We start from the raw sequence: 6,157 nt of genomic DNA, 5'->3' as shown, positions 1-6,157 counted from the left end.
CACAAAGGCACACAAACCCCTTGCTGTGGCTGTTCTGAATAGAGAAAGCTTTTAGAGCACTCCTTCTGGCCCAGAGCACACACACACACACACACACACACACACGCACACACACATCAATACACTCACTGACACTCACACACAGCAGCAGACAGCCAGAGGAACTCCAGCATCACAGGGCAAGTTTGGATCCCAGGGACAGGCAAGCAGCAGCGAGAAGCCGGGCGCAGTGTGCGAGGAGAGACGCTAATCATAAAGGCAGCAAGAGATCATCCAGAAGGGAGCTGGGAGCCTGCGTGGGATCCACAGATCCACAGATCCCAGGCGGTGAGGACAAGCAGGGATTGAAAGAGAGAAGAGAGAGGGAGAGACAGGAGCTGGGCTGACAGGAGCTGTAAAGTAAGCGGATCTGTTGCTGTTAACCCCTTCTATCCTTCTACAGAAAACACATTAGGTATAATTGCTTTTACATTCATCTCTATATGTGTGTGTGTACACACACACACACACACACACACACACACACACCATGCAGGTGCTATGAGGTGTATGCATTGATGCACAGGAAAGTTTGCAGTGTGCCTTATCATTCTCCTCTTGTCACTTCTTAAAATCTGAGTATTTTTGTTTTATATTTGAGCCCTTTAGCCAGGGAATTCCACCCTCCCCCCCTATATACATTTAAACTTATTGACAGTGACGCAGAATGTGTCATAATAAATATAGCACTTAACTATTCCATAACCCCTCCTGCGGACACTCCTTACATCACAAGATGCTGCATGTCAGGCAAATACAGCCGGTGCAACACACTTGTATACACTGGTGCTAAGAGGTGCTGTGTGATAATATCTCTAACTCATATTCATTATTTAATACATAGACACAGATCTTTCTAAACAGCACTGAGCGTTTACACTGCTCTGCGGTGTGAATATACAATCATACACAGGCACTTCTGCATTACCTTGCAATACATCCACATCACCTCAAGTAAGTATAGACATAGGATAAAGTATCTGTTGTCTAAATTTAGCATAGGTTGAACTTGATGGACCTACGTCTTTTTTCAACCTCATCTACTATGTAACTATGTAACTATGTAACCTCTACTCATGGACACAGGTGCATAATGAGACATTGAAACCCTGCAGATGGCCTCTGCTCATGTTGTTCCATACAATATGAACGGGAGCAGTAGGATTTAGATGCTGTGGGATCTATTTATCAAGTTTTCCCACTCCCAAAACTGGAGCAAACGGTTGTACCAATCTGGCACCAGTTTATTATAGATTGGATTCAGTGAGATTGCTTTCCCTTAATAAATCTGGTGCAGTTTTTTTTTACCCTCGTTTTGCAGCTGGAAGACTTTGATAAACACCCTGTTATGTATCAAGCTGCTAATATTTGTGCTAATATTTGTGCCTTGATGTGATGGAAGAATTTTCTCCTGTATCCTTTTGCAGGGGCTGCAAATGTAATTAAGTGGATACTTGTGTTTGTTTGATTTGATGTTTATAAAATAAGAAGGAAACGTTAACTCCACTAATACATGATGCAAAACATGGAAATTATCCTCTACCAGAGATACACACTTTGATACACCCCTCCCATTATAATATTGTGCCAAGTAACCTGCCCCTAATTACTCCTATAACCATTCCTCCTAAGGCCAAGTCCCCGCTGGCGCTGAGCGCGCTCATGCTTGGAGAGCGCTCCAAGCATGAGCGCCGGATGTCCTGCTTGTACGCGGGGGGGAGGCATTGCAGGTAGTTGAGCTCGCGGGTAAGTATAGGTTTTTGGTTTACCTAAGCGCCGCTCACGGCTGAGCGTGTGTGCACGCGCACGAGCGCCGCGCGCACCGCGTGAGCGGGGACTTACATATATCTATATATATATATCTATATATATGTAAATCCCCGCCGCAAGCGCCGCCTGCTCAGCGCTAGCGGGGATTTACCCTACAGCATATGGACAGAAGCAGCTTGAGGCGATCACATTTTCCTGCATTAACGTATCAAGGACTTTGCTCCAGTGTTTGTACCATGTGCGTGCGATTTGGGAAGTGTTTACAGGAGTCACGTGATGCACAAATGATATAATGAGATGCATCAAATTTGTGCTTCTCTGTCTGTTACTTTTTTTTTAATACTGTAATGTATTCGCTTTGAAAAAAAATCGGACAAGTCCGAAGTGGCAGTAGTAAAAGAGTGTCAGGGTGCTCAAGCAATCAGATCCTGTAGAAAATACCATTCGTATATAAACAGCGAACTCCATACTGGATTTGCGTGAAAAAAATGCATGTATATCCTGTCCTGAAGAGATCAGTCCTTATTAGCAATATGACATATATCCCCTGAAGGTTGAAAGAAGTTGAGGTACTCCACACTCATCAAAAGCCTCATTGGGAGTGTCTGTAACATACAGTAATCCTCATTCAGGAAGGTACTAACATTTATTGTATTTTGCTCTGATATCCACATCAGGAGATTCTCTATATTCGCTATATAGTATATAACATCATGGCGCTCACATGCGCCTCACCCCGACATCAGACGTCCCGACCGCTCGGCCCCACAGATATCCAGCACCAAACCAAACTACTTGTATTTAATCCTGCAACCCACTCCCCCCGCTGGTTGCGACGTCACCGCACCAGGGAGCGCATGCATACAGTAAGCCCCCAAATGCCCCTACACGCAATCGCTCTCCCTCCGCATCATACGTCACAGACCCCAACGGAGGAGGCAAAATCAGGAGAGAAAAAAACCAGTACAAGAACAATGTCTTTATATAAACAACATTAAGATAATATATTACAAATGTTTGCCAATGTTCCTGGCCCAATGCCATGAAATAAAGAAACAAACATAAACAATAAAAAAAAACATACACAGAGAAAATATGTTGATTATTTCCTTCACCACAAACACAAAAGTCTGAAGTGGCGTAAACGCTTCTGGGCAACACTTTGTATTACGTGCAGGAAAAAAATCTTTAACATGGGACGCAAATGGAAGCAGCAAAACAAACTTGCTCAAGACATCAAGAAACAAAGAAGTCCAGAGCAACATCCAATATGACAAAAATACACAGTGAAATACCTATATATCTGTTGAAAAAGGGGTCATTTAGTTAACCCTTTGGCCAAAGTGTTTAAGCCATCAACACTTTTGATCGAAGTCTCCTGGCTGCAAATCTGCAAATGCACCACATTTATTCAAAACAAATAGTCTCCATCGCTTTCAAATGGATTTATTTTCTTTGAGGAATCTGCTGCTACTTTTTGCCACAGTTTTGGTTGGGGAGAGCTTAAACCAAGAGAAGACACGTGTGTGGACACATTGCTTCATTTTCTGCTTCTTTAGGGCTGTTATATACAGCATGTGGCCGTGCAGCTGCGCGTGCCTATGCGAACGCGCGTGCACGTGCCGCATGCTTTTCGTGACACACACACACACACACACACACACACACATACATTCAGAGCCGGTAGCGGCGCGAAAAGATGAATTTCTTCATCTTCGCCGCTGTCGGTCGGCTCCCCTCTCCCTGCCGTGCGCGCGCGGCCCTTGTATAGAAAGGCTGACTGACGTCAGCCAACTACAATGCACTATAGAACGTGCCTTGCTTGTAGTACAAGAGTTTCCTACAAGTAATGCACATTATTAGCCAGAGACGTTGACAACACTTTCTACTCGGGCAGATCTTTTGACACAAATATTAGACGCAAAAGTGATGCTCAGAACTTGATATATCTCATGACAATCGGCGGTTGAAGGGTGCTAGGAGCCGTTTCGGCCCAGAAAGATACTTCCTGGGCATTGAAACCTTTGAAATCTTTGAGTGCCTCATGACATAGTGACTACATCACGCTGAAAGGGCTTGTTTTTTTCGTTTTTTTTCGGTTAAGATCGCGTCCTGCGTTCCCTGAGCGTGCCGAACACGATCTAACCAGTGAGGAAATGGAGGAGGATCCTGCCTCTTCCGTTTCCTCCAAAATAGCCGCCGAGGTGGTATAACCGCGGTTGAAAGCGGCCACGTGACCGCACTGTGCCGGATGGGCCGTGGCTCTCGGGCATTATGACCCCCTCAGCGCACTCAAAGGGTTAATACCAACATATCAATCATACTAGGTTTTCTTGGGCATATCCGCGTGTTATGTAACTTCTCTATATTGCAAACAGATTCACATGGAGCCCAGACCTTGATTCATTGACACAAAGGAAAGAAAGACGAACATGTCTGCAATTGTCATCCATTGTGTTTGAAATTTCCCTCGTGCATCACCCCAAAAATCTTTCTCCTTCGCTTTCATTCAGTTTTTTCCCCATAAATCTCTTGCTAAATGTTCACCTCACTTTTACAAACAAGAGACTTTGATACAAAACCTTATAAATGAACATCCCCCCTTTGAGCTCCCCATGACGTAATCACCACGTGAGGGGGGGGGGTGTCTGGGACTCCAGGGGGCGCTTAACATCATGGCTACGTTCATGGACTTCCTGCTGGGGGTCTTGGGTGAGATCGCATTGTGAAAGTTATCTAGCAACAGAAGAGGGACAGGATTCCTCCACCGTTCCCATAATCAGTGACGCCGCGATGACGTGATCGCGCTGAGGAGCGAACACATGGTGGCGATGTGCCGGGGAGAGGCTGGACCACTCTGGAACTCAACAGATGAAGCTGCTTCCCCATAGCAGGGATGCCTCGTCCACCTTAATAGAACGCCCGAGGCTTTCCTGCGTTGGAGAAACAGCTTCACGGAATATTGAATTAGGGTCTAAGAGACACAACATCAACATCAACATTTTTTTTTTTACAGCATGGGAACTGGGTGGATTTCCTGGAGCTGAGCTGCTCTATTCCTTGCTCCTGGGACCACCTGTTTCCGAGCCCCCTGTTTCCAAGATATTTACATTTTTTATGTGCCAGTAAAATGAAAGTCAAATCATAGATGTCTACCGGGATTGTCCAGCAGTGAGCTGCAATGTCACAGTGTGACTGCGATTTGGGGAGCATCAGGAGGAGTTAGGGGGGAGTTGCAAGACGCACGCAGATTATAATGAGATGTATCAAACTCTGCGCCTCCGCGCGTCACTTGTATCTTGTAATTATGTTTGTTTTAAATAACTCAACCAGGTCTGATGTGACGTGAACGTTTCTGTGTCACAAACGGAAAAACAAACTTCTGTTCCACTTCCACGTCTGTTCCAAACTGTTTCCACCCAAGCCACGAATATTGCTTTCAACCCTTTCGGTGCCGGAGAGAGCAGCCTTCACAACAAAGCAGTTCATGGATTTCACAGACCTATTATGACAAGGAATGCCTCGGCCAAAGCAGACAGGCACAGTGGGCAGTCCCAGCCATGATGTAATAGGATTGTGCTGATATTAATAGGCAGCTTGTACCTGTGCCTTGCGTCCCAGCTGGATGTAAAGGCTCAGCGCCTCTCGGTATCCATGTGATGCTGTAACTTGGCAGGTTCTCTGTACCACATGTTCCCAGTCTCCTCGCATTCAGTACACAAGGCTGCACCAGGACCTCTCACGTTCCCTAACTACCCAAACGCAGCACCCTGGTCTTAATTATAACACCCTGCGGACTTCCAGGAAGAGCCACATTTAGTAAGTGCTGCTCTTCCACAAGAGAACGTCCAGCAGCAAAATATACACACATATATATATTAAAATAAAATTGTCTGATATTTGATGCAGACCTTTAGCCCAGTGGTTCCCAACCTTTTTTGTTTGGAGGAACCCTTGAAGTATTTCGAAAAATCTCGGGGAGCCCCTATCTGTCTGACACATATTAGGTTCGACAGGGGTCAGTCACAAAATTTCACACCTCACGAGCCACCTCTATTTCCCACCCTCTACCCATGTATTTCTCTCCCATCCATCTCACTAACTCTCCCCCCTCCCGCCTCGCATGTATTTATCCCTTGCGTCTCACTCTTACTCTTTTCCTCACTCCCTTCTGCCCCCCTCTCTTCTCTCACTCTCGCCCCTACCTTCCGTCAATTACCCCACTGTCACTCAATCCACCCTACAAAATACATACCAAAAAAAACACCCCCAAGGGGAGGGTGTGGGGGGGGGGGGGTTCTGTGGTCCGTAGGAGGAACACCTGAGACTGCTTCAAGGAGCTGCTTTA

General features: G+C 45.8%; 1 protein-coding gene across 2 annotated transcripts in view; it reads left to right on the top strand.

Moving 5' to 3' along the window:
• PTN (pleiotrophin) overlaps positions 1-6,157 on the top strand; it is a 78,496-nt gene continuing 72,339 nt past the window's right edge. Inside the window, exon 1 of one of the 2 annotated variants that reach the window (XM_075602592.1) lies at positions 1-454. The gene's annotated coding sequence lies outside the window, so the exon portion shown is untranslated. The remainder of the gene's footprint in view (positions 455-6,157) is intronic. The other variant, XM_075602591.1, reaches the window with a different exon arrangement.

Source organism: Ascaphus truei, chromosome 5, assembly GCF_040206685.1.
Source record: "Ascaphus truei isolate aAscTru1 chromosome 5, aAscTru1.hap1, whole genome shotgun sequence".
NCBI lineage: Eukaryota > Metazoa > Chordata > Amphibia > Anura > Ascaphidae > Ascaphus > Ascaphus truei.
The sequence above is the reverse complement of the archived record's forward strand: the minus strand, read 5'-3'. Positions and strand labels throughout refer to the sequence as shown.